The following is a 16,651-nucleotide window of genomic DNA, read 5'->3' as shown; positions in this document are numbered from 1 at the left end:
TTGGGAAACTCAAAAACTAATCGAACTCGAGAAATTCGAGACTCTTCCATAAAACATTAGCCAATACAAGACCACAAAAACTATCTATAGTAACACTAGATCATTCAGGACGAGACGGTCGCGAGTGTTGCCGGTGACCCGCCGTCGGAAACGCCGCCCACTGGGGAGCTTGCAAAACTCGAGATTGTGACAAAGATCATCCGAGATTCATGATTTATGTACAACACAGGTTAATTTGTGGCAATACGAAGTTTGTCGGGTCAGCTAGTAAATAAATAAATAACAGTCGAGCAACCCTTATTTTCAAAAAACTACAAGGTATACAGCCCTAAGAGTTGTCCGAAAGGATGACGTAGCACTATGCTGTATAATACTCGTTAAGGTCCCCATTCATATAGAGTAACACGGAGCAAAGAGTGTCACGTAAGCTTAAACTGTGCTAGATTAAAAAATACCAGTATTTTAACCGCAATGCGCTATGAACATTTTAGGATATTTTCTAAACAATCGTGGAAATAGCGAGCATTAGAAACTATTTTTTCTATTTTTCCAAGAGCTTTGAAAAAGATCCTTTTTCCTGGCAGTTGAAAAACACCGGGGTAAAGTGTGTCAATCAATGGGGCAAAGAGTGTCATGTTCTTAAAGAAGATTTTTTAAATTTGTAGGATTTAGCAAAATTATTTAAAATAGTGAAAAACAATTGAAGTTGCATGTTCAAGTCAATCAGTGCAAATTTTGTAGTTTTCCGCAATGTGCATATAATATTTTCGACACGTTGATTTAAGCATTTTATCGCTTGGTCTATTAGCAGCTCATGCGTTCTTTTCTCAATCGTTGATATTTTATGCACACTTATGTCATATAGGTAATCTAGATTAAACGGTAGATGTTTAAAACGTATTCAAAGCAATATTTTTCTAACTTTACATTTATACCCCTTGCTCCAGACTACTGTGACATACTTGGCCTCGAAGCATGTTATTTGAATAAACATGAAAATTAACGCTTGCTTGCGAATAAATAGCCTCTTAATCACTTTTCTATGCAGTCGTCAAACCTAAATAAATAAATGATACCGCCATCCGGGGTGAGATGTGCCACGGGGGTGGGATTGTGCCAAAAACCAAAAATGTTAATTTGTGAAAATTTATTATATCTATAAAAACTGGTGACCTAAATTCAAAATGATGATGAACATAATATATTTATTCATAACTTAGAGTGGAACACAGATAATATTAGCACACTATTTAGCCTAAACAGGGTTTCAAAGTTCGCGATCAAAAATACTCGGAAATAACGCTTGTAAACAAGGCCCGCATAAACCAACCCATACAAGAAATCCCATCAACTTGATGTCCCTAAAGCTGGCAGTACAAAGTTAGCAGAACATTAGTAGCAACATTCAGTTAATTGATGCTCAATTAATGCTAATTAATGCTCCTAACGACGAATTTAATGCTCCATTGTTTCATAGGAAAAAACAATGCACTGCTAGCTTTAGATAAAGTTAGCAGGACAAAGTTCGGAAATGGCACTTCCGGTGCAGATAGAGCTACCCAAGTACGACCATCAATTAATGCTCATTTAATGCTCCAGGAAAAACATAACTTCGATAACTTTGGACGTCATTTTCCATGAAAAATTGAGCAAAAAAGAAAATGTACTGCTAGCTTTAGATAAAGTTAGCAGGACAAAGTTCGGAAATGGTACTTCCGGTGCAGATAGAGCTACCCAAGTACGACCATCATTTAATGCTCATTTAATGCTCCAGGAAAAACATAACTTCGATAACTTTGGACGTCATTTTCCATGAAAAATTGAGCAAAAAAGAAAATGTACTGCTAGCTTTAGATAAAGTTAGCAGGACAAAGTTCGGAAATGGTACTTCCGGTGCAGATAGAGCTACCCAAGTACGACCATCATTTAATGCTCATTTAATGCTCCAGGAAAAACATAACTTCGATAACTTTGGACGTCATTTTCCATGAAAAATTGAGCAAAAAAGAAAATGTACTGCTAGCTTTAGATAAAGTTAGCAGGACAAAGTTCGGAAATGGTACTTCCGGTGCAGATAGAGCTACCCAAGTACGACCATCATTTAATGCTCATTTAATGCTCCAGGAAAAACATAACTTCGATAACTTTGGACGTCATTTTCCATGAAAAATTGAGCAAAAAAGAAAATGTACTGCTAGCTTTAGATAAAGTTAGCAGGACAAAGTTCGGAAATGGTACTTCCGGTGCAGATAGAGCTACCCAAGTACGACCATCATTTAATGCTCATTTAATGCTCCAGGAAAAACATAACTTCGATAACTTTGGACGTCATTTTCCATGAAAAATTGAGCAAAAAAGAAAATGTACTGCTAGCTTTAGATAAAGTTAGCAGGACAAAGTTCGGAAATGGTACTTCCGGTGCAGATAGAGCTACCCAAGTACGACCATCATTTAATGCTCATTTAATGCTCCAGGAAAAACATAACTTCGATAACTTTGGACGTCATTTTCCATGAAAAATTGAGCAAAAAAGAAAATGTACTGTTAGCTTTAGATAAAGTTAGCAGGACAAAGTTCGGAAATGGTACTTCCGGTGCAGATAGAGCTACCCAAGTACGACCATCATTTAATGCTCATTTAATGCTCCAGGAAAAACATAACTTCGATAACTTTGGACGTCATTTTCCATGAAAAATTGAGCAAAAAAGAAAATGTACTGCTAGCTTTAGATAAAGTTAGCAGGACAAAGTTCGGAAATGGCACTTCCGGTGCAGATAGAGCTACCCAAGTACGACCATCAATTAATGCTCATTTAATGCTCCAGGAAAAACATAACTTCGATAACTTTGGACGTCATTTTCCATGAAAAATTGAGCAAAAAAGAAAATGTACTGCTAGCTTTAGATAAAGTTAGCAGGACAAAGTTCGGAAATGGCACTTCCGGTGCAGATAGAGCTACCCAAGTACGACCATCAATTAATGCTCATTTAATGCTCCAGGAAAAACATAACTTCGATAACTTTGGACGTCATTTTCCATGAAAAATTGAGCAAAAAAGAAAATGTACTGCTAGCTTTAGATAAAGTTAGCAGGACAAAGTTCGGAAATGGCACTTCCGGTGCAGATAGAGCTACCCAAGTACGACCATCAATTAATGCTCATTTAATGCTCCAGGAAAAACATAACTTCGATAACTTTGGACGTCATTTTCCATGAAAAATTGAGCAAAAAAGAAAATGTACTGCTAGCTTTAGATAAAGTTAGCAGGACAAAGTTCGGAAATGGTACTTCCGGTGCAGATAGAGCTACCCAAGTACGACCATCATTTAATGCTCATTTAATGCTCCAGGAAAAACATAACTTCGATAACTTTGGACGTCATTTTCCATGAAAAATTGAGCAAAAAAGAAAATGTACTGCTAGCTTTAGATAAAATTAGCAGGACAAAGTTCGGAAATGGCACTTCCGGTGCAGATAGAGCTACCCAAGTACGACCATCATTTAATGCTCATTTAATGCTCCAGGAAAAACATAACTTCGATAACTTTGGACGTTATTTTCCATGAAAAATTGAGCAAAAAAGAAAATGTACTGCTAGCTTTAGATAAAGTTAGCAGGACAAAGTTCGGAAATGGCACTTCCGGTGCAGATAGAGCTACCCAAGTACGACCATCAATTAATGCTCATTTAATGCTCCAGGAAAAACATAACTTCGATAACTTTGGACGTCATTTTCCATGAAAAATTGAGCAAAAAAGAAACTGTACTGCTAGCTTTAGATAAAGTTAGCAGGACAAAGTTCGGAAATGGTACTTCCGGTGCAGATAGAGCTACCCAAGTACGACCATCATTTAATGCTCATTTAATGCTCCAGGAAAAACATAACTTCGATAACTTTGGACGTCATTTTCCATGAAAAATTGAGCAAAAAAGAAAATGTACTGCTAGCTTTAGATAAAGTTAGCAGGACAAAGTTCGGAAATGGCACTTCCGGTGCAGATAGAGCTACCCAAGTACGACCATCATTTAATGCTCATTTAATGCTCCAGGAAAAACATAACTTCGATAACTTTGGACGTCATTTTCCATGAAAAATTGAGCAAAAAAGAAAATGTACTGCTAGCTTTAGATAAAGTTAGCAGGACAAAGTTCGGAAATGGCACTTCCGGTGCAGATAGAGCTACCCAAGTACGACCATCAATTAATGCTCATTTAATGCTCCAGGAAAAACATAACTTCGATAACTTTGGACGTCATTTTCCATGAAAAATTGAGCAAAAAAGAAAATGTACTGCTAGCTTTAGATAAAGTTAGCAGGACAAAGTTCGGAAATGGTACTTCCGGTGCAGATAGAGCTACCCAAGTACGACCATCATTTAATGCTCATTTAATGCTCCAGGAAAAACATAACTTCGATAACTTTGGACGTCATTTTCCATGAAAAATTGAGCAAAAAAGAAAATGTACTGCTAGCTTTAGATAAAGTTAGCAAGACAAAGTTCGGAAATGGTACTTCCGGTGCAGATAGAGCTACCCAAGTACGACCATCATTTAATGCTCATTTAATGCTCCAGGAAAAACATAACTTCGATAACTTTGGACGTCATTTTCCATGAAAAATTGAGCAAAAAAGAAAATGTACTGCTAGCTTTAGATAAAGTTAGCAGGACAAAGTTCGGAAATGGCACTTCCGGTGCAGATAGAGCTACCCAAGTACGACCATCATTTAATGCTCATTTAATGCTCCAGGAAAAACATAACTTCGATAACTTTGGACGTCATTTTCCATGAAAAATTGAGCAAAAAAGAAAATGTACTGCTAGCTTTAGATAAAGTTAGCAGGACAAAGTTCGGAAATGGCACTTCCGGTGCAGATAGAGCTACCCAAGTACGACCATCATTTAATGCTCATTTAATGCTCCAGGAAAAACATAACTTCGATAACTTTGGACGTCATTTTCCATGAAAAATTGAGCAAAAAAGAAAATGTACTGCTAGCTCTAGATAAAGTTAGCAGGACAAAGTTCGGAAATGGCACTTCCGGTGCAGATAGAGCTACCCAAGTACGACCATCATTTAATGCTCATTTAATGCTCCAGGAAAAACATAACTTCGATAACTTTGGACGTCATTTTCCATGAAAAATTGAGCAAAAAAGAAAATGTACTGCTAGCTTTAGATAAAGTTAGCAGGACAAAGTTCGGAAATGGCACTTCCGGTGCAGATAGAGCTACCCAAGTACGGCCATCATTTAATGCTCATTAGATGCTCCAGGAAAAACATAACTTTGGTAACTTTGGACGTCATTTTCCATGAAAAATTGAGCAAAAAAGAAAATGCACTGCTAGCTTTAGATAAAGTTAGCAGGACAAAGTTGGACAGAACTGCCGGGTTCTGGGAAAATTCAGAAAAACAAAGCAAAAATCGCATGTATAGCAAATTTAAAAAATAAAAAAAAAATGCTTCCCCGCGTCTGGGCAGGGATTCGAAACTATGTCATGTCGCATGCTCTGCAGCTAGTGTAGCCAGTGAACCGTTGACGCACTTATGTAACTGCGTGCAGAATGCGTATTTAATTTAGGTCTGTCAGTTCGAGAAGTGAATTTGTGCGTACCATCGGCAACAGTGAGTTTAGATTTCGCGCCTATTTTTCGCTGCGTCTATGCAACATGTAGGGGAACAGGTGCTAAAATGCCATGTCGGAACAAAACGCGCCACTGTAATAAATTTTTAATTTTTTGTATGATTTATGTAATACAGGAAACTTTTATGATACACACGAGTTAATAATGAGAAATAGAAGCGAATAGCACCATAATTACTGTTGAAAAGTGTATAGATATGCGTATAATATTGCAGTGGCGCGTTTTTCCCCAACTGGGAATTTTATCCAGAATTCCCCTACTAATTTTTGTATGCTTGGCGACACTCTTGGTTGTAGGGTAGGTGGGAGTGATTCTGACTATGATGTGATTTTAATTTTTTTTTCTCGAAAAGTCTAGCAGTTCAGAGAAATCAGACATCTCACCAAACTCCACTCGTTCGTTGTCTAGTTGTACCATAACTAACGTTAACTAACATATTGTGCTTTGCTTCGACAGTGTCGTAAACAAATCACCTACCTAAGTGTATTGTTGATGTTAGTTTGCCCTCTGATGTTTTAATATTTTTACAGTTTTGCCCCAGTCTCGAGAAACAAAAAGTGGAAAGTTGTTTTCAAGACACCGCATGTTTTACGTAGGACTACGCAACGTTGAAGTAATAAGTGCTGGTAGAAATCACGAAAAGTATGAAGGTCTGTGCCTAGATTCACTAACTAGGGCCTCACGTTGGACCACGAATGCCGGTTCAATTCAACAAATATTGTTAGAGTTCGTCACCGTGAATTTTATGTATAACTTTAGTTGATTTTTTCGGTGAAAATAAAAGCTATGATGCTTTCAGCGGACATTTCGACTTACTCTCCTTCAGTCATTGACTACGCATTAAACATCTATTCTCACTGCGTCGTCCACTATAACTATTACTAACTGTTATAGTTATAGAACAATGTGAGAAGTGAGAATAGATGTTTAATGCGTAGTCAATGACTAAAGGATAGTAAGTCGAAACGTCCGCTGAAAGCATCATAGCTTTTATTTTCACCGAAAAAAACTCAATTCGACAAAGCTTGACATTTTGCAAAAGTTTGTCACGTAAATTTTTAATTTACTGTATTGTAATAAATGCACTCAAACATTCCAATAAATTTTATATCAGAAGACAAGTTCAAATTTCCTAAACGCTCGTGCTTTGTATATCTGTTATATCCATTTCTTAGAGTTCGTAGGTTCACCAAGAGTTTCATCAGGCCACAATCACACTTTTGACGTAGGACTACGTCTTTGTTTACTATACTAGGACTGGGTAGCACTTTGTAAAAACGAAAATAGAAGTGTAACGTTTGAATGAAAGATTTCAAATTGTAATAACTTCTGAACTACTGCATGAAACTGAACAATTTATATGTCGTTGGATAGATAAAGTGACCAGCAATTTTATGGGGAAGCAATTTCAAGAAAGCAATTTTAAGGAGGGCGTAAGAGGGGGGTTCTTATTCAACTAACTAATCAAGCAAATGGAATTAAATTTGGCATGTGGAGGTTTCAGAAGGCAGGATTTTTTCTATGGTGTACTGAGACCCCTTCCCCTTCTGAGAGGGGGGGGGCTCCCATACAAACTCATAACTCGAGAACTTATTAAGCAAATAGAACCAAATTTAGCATGTGGAGGTTTCAGAAGACAAGAATTTTTTCTATGGTGGATTATGACCCCTTCCCTCTATAGGAGGGGGGCTCCATTGCAAATAACATACTAATTCCCTCATAACTCGAGAACTAATCGAGCAAATGTAACCAAATTTGGCATGTGGGGGTGTTTGGAGGCATCAATTTATTTTATGATGGTTTGAGACCCCTCACCCCTGTGCTAGGAGGATAAGGACTCTCATACAAATAAAACAGTAATTTTTGCGTATGTGCCATATTTTCTGCTGTGTAACAAGCGGTAAGGTGTGAAAGTAAATAGTTAAATATTCTCGAAGCAAAAGATAGTGAATCGACGCCGCTAACTTACGTGCCTGTTGCCATTCATGTTAAAAGAGAAGGACATTCGAATGGCACGTCATATTTACGATGAACGTGTTTTGGCTTTAACCTTTACGTTCCCGACATCAAAAATGATGGTACTTGCAGTTACACTTTTGGCTCTATCTCCACTTATTTTCATTTGGTTTTTATGCTATTAGTCTTAAAAGAATCACAATAGATTGGCCTTTAATGAAAAAATAAGGTAATAAATTTTGGTTCCATTTTCCCGGAGATATTCCAGATCCCAGTGGGATTTTCTTGACGTCATAAGTAGCATGTGAAATAATACTATAAATCTGCTTAACAGAGTGCCCAAAAGTTATCCATTTCATTTGTGGTCAATAAGAATGAATGTTACATTATCCTGTAGAGCGCAAGTTAATGTTCCACACTCCGGAACATCCGGTATGGGTTCTACCGGAACTGAAAATTGGCCGTTTTGAATTCTCTCAAAACGGCCAATTTTGAGCTCCGGTAGAACCGGTACCGGATGTTCCGGAATGTCCAGATCGGCTCAAAATGCATCCTAAAGTCCACCCAAGAACTTGCGTTGAAAAATCCTTTGGTTTGATACCCCATTTGTCATATTACTGAAGAGAATTTAAAACGGTCAATTTTCAGTATGTCCCTAAAGCTGGCAGTACAAAGTTAGCAGAACATTAGTAGCACCATTCAGTTAATTGATGCTCAATTAATGCTAATTAATGCTCCTAATGACGAATTTAATGCTCCATTGTTTCATAGGAAAAAACAATGCACTGCTAGCTTTAGATAAAGTTAGCAGGACAAAGTTCGGAAATGGCACTTCCGGTGCAGATAGAGCTACCCAAGTACGACCATTATTTGATGCTCATTTAATGCTCCAGGAAAAACATAACTTCGGTAACTTTGGACGTCATTTCCATGAAAAATTGAGCGAAAAAGAAAATGTACTGCTAGCTTTAGATAAAGTTAGCAGGACAAAGTTCGGAAATGGCACTTCCGGTGCAGATAGAGCTATCCAAGTACGACCATCATTTGATGCTCATTTAATGCTCCAGGAAAAACATAACTTTGGTAACTTTGGACGTCATTTTCCATGAAAAATTGAGCGAAAAAGAAAATGTACTGCTAGCTTTAGATAAAGTTAGCAGGACAAAGTTCGGAAATGGCACTTCCGGTGCAGATAGAGCTATCCAAGTACGACCATCATTTGATGCTCATTTAATGCTCCAGGAAAAACATAACTTTGGTAACTTTGGACGTCATTTTCCATGAAAAATTGAGCGACGAAGAAAATGTACTGCTAGCTTTAGATAAAGTCGTCACAATCGTTCTACCGGGTGGCAACACCAATGAGGTATAGAGAGGCATGGAAAAAGAAGGCATCACATATATACTGCCGAAACTCAGCTTTCAAAATAGCGTATTTCCGAAGACTCCAGAACTCGTATTTCGTTACGTGGCCACACCGCAGCACTCGAGTGTTGAGTATAAAACCGTATGAATGTAAAAGCCCTATTATGGAGCTTGGTAATTTGCGGTAGTGTTAGTCGTTTCGTTTACCCGCAGTTTGAAAAACCCTATAACAGCGTCATGCAAAATCCAACAGCAGTAGCAACAAATCGCATGTACAGTTATCCCCCCAATAAGGACGCTAATAGGGACCGCGTTAATCGAAACCGTGTTAACCCAGCGTTCCTCCCAGCGTTGCAAAAACGCAACGCACTTTCATTCGATTCTAGAGAAGGCTCTGATTAAGATATCAACTTGGACCCTGAGAAACAAAGAAAGATTGGAAAAAATCTAATCGACCTGCTTTTGCTCAAAGGTCAGATGTTACATGTAACATAATTACAGCTGTGACAAAACAACAGGTTTTGCTATTTTTCAAACAGTTAAGGAAAAACTACAAGGTATACAGCCCTAAGGGTTATACGAAAGGGTGACGTAGGACTATATCAGATCATTAGATCAAAGACTGATGTAAACTGCATTTCTGGCATATGTATGTTTATAAGAATCTGTCAGTGTCATTGTTTAAGTGAATGTTTAACAGAGAAGAGCGAAATATTCAGATTCTATTCTTCATTTAATGCAATGGTGGCTTTGAAAATACGTGCACTCAAAATATTCTGCACATAACTAATGGTAAATTTCCATATGAAATTCCAGATGATTATCATGTGCCACATATAAGCACAATCCGCCCAGAAATACACATAAAAATTATACGCATATGAATAGTATGTGCAATGACACAGATGAAAAATATAAGCATATGAATAGTATGTGCAAAAGTTTCGCGTACCCATAAATTATAACTGTTTGGCATATAAAGTTCATTAACTGGGCACATTGCAAAAATCTATGTTTGGGACACATAGAAACTATACGAAAAGTTTTCTCAGTGTGGACGGGGGTTCATAAGTACAACGCCTGCAACCATTGAGATAGAGATTTCTTTCGAATCACTTGTGTGCATCATATAGGTTGAAATAGTAATAAATGACCATCCCACAGATTATTGTATTAAATATGATGTTTCAATAATCTTGCTTTAACTCGGCTGTGGCCTTTGAAAGGGCCATTGGTTACAAATAACATTAAAGCCAAAGCACGTTCATCGCAAATATGACGTGCCATTCGAATGTCCCTCTCTTTTGACATGAATGGGGACAGGCATAAAATATTTGATGTGCAGTAAGTTGTAAGTTAGTGGCGCCCATTCACTTCTTTCGCTTAGAGAAGGTTTTACTAGTTTACCTTCATAGCTTACCGCTTGTTACATAGCAGAACATATGGCACATACGCAGAAATTTCTGTTTCATATGATGAGAGTCCTTATCTTCCTACCACAGGGGTGAGGAGTCTCAAACCATCATAAAATAAATTCATGCCTCCAAAAACACCCACATGCCAAATTTGGTTCCATTTGCTTGAATAATTCTCCAGTTATGAGAAAATTTGCATATTATTTGCATGGGAGCCCCCCTCCTAGAGAGGGGACGGATCTCAGTTAACCATAGAAAAAATTCTTGCCTTATGAAACCCTCACATGCCATTTGCTTGATTAGCACGAGATTTATGAGGAAATTTGTATTTTATTTGTATGGGAGCCACCCCCCCTCTTAGAAGGGCAAGGGGTCTCAGTACACCGTAAAAAAATCTTGCCTTCTAAGACCCCCACATACCAAATTTAATTCCATTTGCTTGATTAGTTCACCAGTTTTGAGGATATTTGTGTTTCATTTGTATAGGAGCCCCTCCTCTTACGCCCTCCTTAAAATTGCTCTCTTACCCCCTCCATAAAATTGCTGATCATTCTATCTGTCCAACGACATATAAATTGTTCCGTTTCGTTCAGTAGTTTAGTAGTTATTAGCATTTGAAATCTTTCATTCAAACGTTACACTTTTATTTTCGTTTTCACAAAGTGCTACCCAGTCCCAGTATAGTAAACAAAGACGTAGTCCTACGTCAAAATGCTCATATAACTCGATTTTACCTCTATTTACGCCTGACCTATTAATCAGTGTTAGTAAGAATCGGTTGCTTGCCAAAAACACTTTGTTTCATAATTTTGATTACTTTTGTAATTTTAAGAAAGGTGCTAAGCCTTGCGCTAGGAAGAAACGATATTCAAAATTTGCAATGGAAACGTTTGTTTTCGTTCGTTCGCTGCAGATGTTTCATTTGAAGTCGTTGCTTTTTAGTAAACAAATAAATGTAAATCTTATCTTTTGCTTGTTCAAAATATCCCGGAAACATTATAAAAATCCCTAGTTTGATTTAACGGTAAAAATATGAAGTATTTATATGCATAATAATGAAGGTATGCAAAAACGGTATCCCCTTAACGCCCAGCGTTGCGTTTTCGCAACGTAGCGTTGTGGAACACAGGGTCAAAATTAAAAATACATGTCAGCGGCTATTTCTTAGTTGACCTGAAAGAGAATTTTCCTGAAAGTTTCAATTTTCTATCTCTGCTGGGAAAAGTGTGGGGCTTAATGGGTAAATAGAGTCTACGTAGCATATGGGAATAGACTTAGTTGGTTCCAACATGGAATAACTCGTGATCTTGACCGTATAGAACGTTGGTATCTTCGACTAAGTTGTTCAGCAGATCGAGGGCTTTTCGTTGGATTGAAGTATTTCGGAATTGCCTGACTACGTGGCGCTAGCGTATATGTAATATTTTTGTAAAGGCTGTATCTTGCGCTGCTTACTATCTAGAAAGTTGTGGTCCTCGAGAAGGTTGCTCAAATGACTACCACTTTCAATATGGCATGAAAAACAGCGCGGAACTGACTCACTAGGTGACGCTAGTGTATATGTAATATGCTTAGACAAGCTGTATCTTGCGCAACTGATTATCTAGAAACTTGTGGTCTTCGGGAAGGTTACTTAAATAACTGCTACCTTCAAGATGGTATGGAAAATAATGCAGAACTGACTCAACGGACGGCGCAAGTGTATTTGTGATTTTTTGTGTTTGCCATAACTCATGATTTTGGTAATGTATAAGAAGTTGCTTTATTCGGAAAGGTAGTTTAAGTGACAGCGGTTATTTTTTTAACCAGCTTTAATTTTAACCAGCTTGGGTCGTTCGTGACTTCTGTGGGGTTGGGATTTGAACCCGGGTCCTCGGCGTGAGAGGCATGAATGCTAACCACTACGCCGGGACTGACCACTAACACAGTGGTTATTTAGCTAGTTGGAAAATTAGCTAATACTTTGCTGGTTATTTAACACAATGCTGGTAGCAGGACAAACAAACTGCAAAATACAACGTTGGCAGTCGATGAAATTCCTTATAATTTTTTAACTGCTCGCATTTAACTTGCAACGGACATGAAATTATACTGCAACACCAGAAAGCTGAATTACTAAAAGTAACATTACGTATGCCGTTGACTTCACATTAGGCCATTACAAATATTTTTTAAAGTTTTTGTTCTTCCGTTCTTTGTTCAGTAGTCTAGACTGAAGAGGGGGGGGGGGGGGGCGAAAAAAACAAATAGATTATTTTAATCACGCAAAAAAAAATCAAGACTTTTAGGAATTTTTGCTTAAAGTTTAATCGTGAAACCCGAATTTATTCTTGCTTTTGATGTATACGGTGTTATTTTCTATGCAAAAAGCTTCCAAAATAAAGTCAAAATCTGAAAAAAACATTTTTTGCCGGTTTTCGGAAACTACGTTATTTGTACTTCCATTTTTGTTTCGTGCTAGAAGCGTTAACACTCCGTACACTCTTTTTTCGAGTTCTTTAGGCTGTAAAACCCACAGATAATTGATATTATTCAAAAAAATTTTACTCAATTTTAATATTTTTTTTTGCCCCCCGATTTTTAGATCCAATTTTGAAGGGCGGGGAGACAAAAACTTTGAAAATAATTTGCAATGGCCTTATTAATGCTGTGTGACATAAATGCCTACGAAGTGGTTGCAAGTTCCGATTAAAAAAATACAAGGGTCCATGCCTAGTGGCACGGGCGCAGGCTTGAAGTAGGACTACAAATGTAGAGCAATTCGTCTCCCAATGCCAAAGCCGGCGATTTTTGTACGAATTTCATATAATAGATTCCCCTGTTGCGCAGTAACGGAAGGTTTACTCGCTCTGTTGTATTTTGTACAACGCCTGTGAACCGTTCATTTTATCTCGGGAATCCAGCAATAAATAAAATTACTGTTCTCAGTAAAGTTGATCCGCAGACAAAGATCTTTCAAATGGTGGAAAAAGTTCCATAAGTTTTTCACCAAGTGGCATTAGTATTCGAGTGAATTCTGTTACGTTATAGCATGCCTATAAATCAGAGTTGGCGCGAGTAACGAAAGGTAAAGGATTGTGTTCTTACATATTCTCAAATTTCTGTCTCGTGGTGTCCATTGTCTACTTTCGTTCATCAGATAGGTTATTGGTGTGTGGATTAATGGTGAGAATACTGTTTATCGAACAAACGCTACTGGCAGGATCTGTAATCAAGATAAACTTTTATGTTTATGATGCTATGAGTCGCAAGCTAGCTGCTTGCCGATGTGTCTCCAACGAAAGCCGCTGAGCGACTGATGACGCGCACCGAGGCAAAGGCAAACAATGTTTCAAATACACTCGAAAATCGACTTGAAAACTGGCGGTCTGATGTGTCTCGCAAGCTAGCTGCTTGCCGATGTGTTTCCAGCAAAGGAAGATTAACCCATAGCTCATCTCGTATATATTTCTGTCATCCGTGCTAGGGAAGCACTGACGTGGGAAGGCAAAAAAATGCAAATAATGAAATATTAAATATTCGACTCATATTTTTTCAATTATTAAACGTCTGTTAGGGAAACATGTAATCTGCTGTGTTGTATTGGATTTTTTGAAAAATTTCCAATCGATTGATTCTAATATCTCTAGAATCTATTGACGGATGACAGAGTTATAGGCGTACAAACTATAACCACTTTTCGTTACATGTTCGCTTTTCGTTTTTCTAAAGTGCACCCCAAGATAGAAATCAAAGAAGTAGTCCTACTTCATAAAAATAGTGATAAAAATGCAAACATAATTGTTCATGAAACATTAAGAATGTTTGAAAAGTAGCTGGAAATGCTGACTTGTAGCTGTTAACGTGACTGAGACTAATTGAATAAGTGAGTTGGTGGGATTTGTCTGGCCATTTAGGAAGTAGCATTAATAGTTGGTAGATTAGCACGATAGATATTTTTGCAGGCAGTAAATAAATACAACATATACGCGTCGCGAGTGAGTTCTGCGCTCTTTTCCATACCACCTAGAAGGTGTCAGTCATTTGAGTAACCTTCCCGAAGACCGCAACTTACTAGATAGTCAGCATCGCAAGATACAGCCTGTACAAAAATATTACATATACGCCAGCGCCACGTAGTGAGGCAATTCCGAAATACTTCAATCCAACGAAAAGCCCTCGATCTGCTGAACAACTTTGTCGAAGACACCAACGTTCTATACGGTCAAGATCACGAGTTATTCCATGTTGGAACCAATTAAGTCCATTCCCATATGCTACGTAGACTCCATTAAGACGGTTTCGATTAACGCGGTCCCTATTAGCGTCATTATTGGGAGGATTACTGTACATGCGATTTGTTGCTGCTGCTGTTGGTTTTTGCATAACGCTGTTGTAGGGTTTTTCAAACTGGGGGAAAACAAAACTACTAACACTACCGCAAATTAGCAAGCTCCATAATAGGGTTTTTCCATTCATACGGTTTTATACTCAACACTCGAGCGCTGCGGTGTGGCCATGTAACGAAATACGAGTTCTGGAGTCTTTGAAAATACGCTATTTTGAAAACTGAGCTTCGGCAGTATGTATGTGATGCCTTCTTTTCCACACCTCTCTATACCTCATTGGTGTTGCAACCCGGTAGAACGATTATGACGACTTTTATCTGAAGCTAGCAGTACATTTTCTTCGTCGCTCAATTTTTCATGGAAAATGACGTCCAAAATTACCAAAGTTATGTTTTTCCTGGAGCATTAAATGAGCATCAAATAATGGTCGTACTTGGGTAGCTCTATCTGCACCGGAAGTGCCATTTCCGAACTTTGTCCTGCTAACTTTATCTAAAGCTAGCAGTACATTTTCTTTTTCGCTCAATTTTTCATGGAAAATGACGTCCAAAGTTACCAAAGTTATGTTTTTCCTGGAGCATAAAATGAGCATCAAATGATGGTCGTACTTGGGTAGCTCTATCTGCACCGGAAGTGCCATTTCCGAACTTTGTCCTGCTAACTTTATCTAAAGCTAGCAGGACATTTTCTTTTTTGCTCAATTTTTCATGGAAAATGACGTCCAAAGTTACCAAAGTTATGTTTTTCCTGGTGCATTAAATGAGCTTCAAATGATGGTCGTACTTGGGTAGCTCTATCTGCACCGGAAGTGCCATTTCCGAACTTTGTCCTGCTAACTTATCTAAAGCTAGCAGTACATTTTCTTTTTCGCTCAATTTTTCATGTAAAATGACGTCCAAAGTTACCAAAGTTATGTTTTTCCTGGAGCATTAAATGAGCATCAAATGATGGTCGTACTTGGGTAGCTCTATCTGCACCGGAAGTGCCATTTCTGAACTTTGTCCTGCTAACTTTATCTAAAGCTAGCAGTACATTTTCTTTTTCGCTCAATTTTTCATGGAAAATGACGTCCAAAGTTACCAAAGTTATGTTTTTCCTGGAGCATTAAATGAGCATCAAATGATGGTCGTACTTGGGTAGCTCTATCTGCACCGGAAGTGCCATTTCCGAACTTTGTCCTGCTAACTGTATCTAAAGCTAGCAGTACATTTTATTTTTTGCTCAATTTTTCATGGAAATGACGTCCAAAGTTACCAAAGTTATGTTTTTCCTGGAGCATTAAATAAGCATCAAATAATGGTCGTACTTGGGTAGCTCTATCTACACCGGAAGTGCCATTTCCGAACTTTGTCCTGCTAACTTTATCTAAAGCTAGCAGTACATTTTCTTTTTTGCTCAATTTTTCATGGAAAATGACGTCCAAAGTTACCAAAGTTATGTTTTTCCTGGAGCATTAAATGAGTATTAAATGATGGTCGTACTTGGGTAGCTCTATCTGCATCGGAAGTGCCATTTCCGAACTTTGTCCTGCTAACTTTATCTAAAGCTAGCAGTACATTATTTTTTCCTATGAAACAATGGAGCATTAAATTCGTCGTTAGGAGCATTAATTAGCATTAATTGAGCATCAAATAACTGAATGGTGCTACTAATGTTCTGCTAACTTTGTACTGCCAGCTTTAGGGACATAGCATATATAGGATTTGCCTTTACCTTACCTTATTTGTGTGTTAATGACCCATTATTTGGGTAGCTGTCGGTAACGTGTAACTGGCACAGAGAGTGTCGGTCGACAGACTTCCCGCGAAAATGGGATGTGTGAGTCAGTTTGTGTCAGGAGGTCAACCACAGGAGCTTCAAGCTCTACAAATTTTGGAAATGTGCCATATCTTTTCTGGCAATTCTACAGTGAATTTTAGAACCGACACCGACAATTTGAATT

This window comes from Sabethes cyaneus, chromosome 2 (genome assembly GCF_943734655.1).
Source record: "Sabethes cyaneus chromosome 2, idSabCyanKW18_F2, whole genome shotgun sequence".
Lineage (NCBI taxonomy): Eukaryota > Metazoa > Arthropoda > Insecta > Diptera > Culicidae > Sabethes > Sabethes cyaneus.
Note: the sequence above shows the minus strand (reverse complement) of the source record.